The sequence below is a fragment of the Montipora capricornis genome, chromosome 14, assembly GCF_036669925.1.
Source record: "Montipora capricornis isolate CH-2021 chromosome 14, ASM3666992v2, whole genome shotgun sequence".
NCBI lineage: Eukaryota > Metazoa > Cnidaria > Anthozoa > Scleractinia > Acroporidae > Montipora > Montipora capricornis.
Window position 1 is genome coordinate 39913194 of NC_090896.1, and position 538 is coordinate 39913731.

A 538-nucleotide genomic window follows, 5' to 3' on the forward strand; every position below is an offset into this window, starting at 1 on the left:
ATATCGCATTCAAATTTTCAGATGTAGCTCAATACGCAAAGATATTTAAATAATCAGTATCTTTTTTCTTGCCTGACTAATTTAAACGGGGGGAAACTTTACACAAATATTCCCCTATTCAACTGAAAAATGCCTTAGAAAGCCGAAAATATGCAATGAAAAAATAATTACGCATATAAATACGAACATCTTTCCCTGTCGATTAGCTGGTACCTGTCGTGTCGATTGACAAACGGCTTTCGAACCTAATTACATACATTCTTACTCACTCCAACCACAAAAATGTTCAGGGAAAGACAGAAACTTTCTCCTTGAAAGAAAGGGTTGTGGAGGATCACTCACATCTCAAACTACTATTTCGAGGGTAGTTCAACTTCTTTTGTAAATTTGTGGTACAAGATCGACAAGTTCAAATACAAAGGCCATAATCGTATTTTCACGGTTGGACTGGAACGAGCAACGAGTCGAGGCTGATACGGAGGCATTCTGCAACACGTCCTCTACCTCTGAAATGACGATTATCGAAAATTCCTAATTT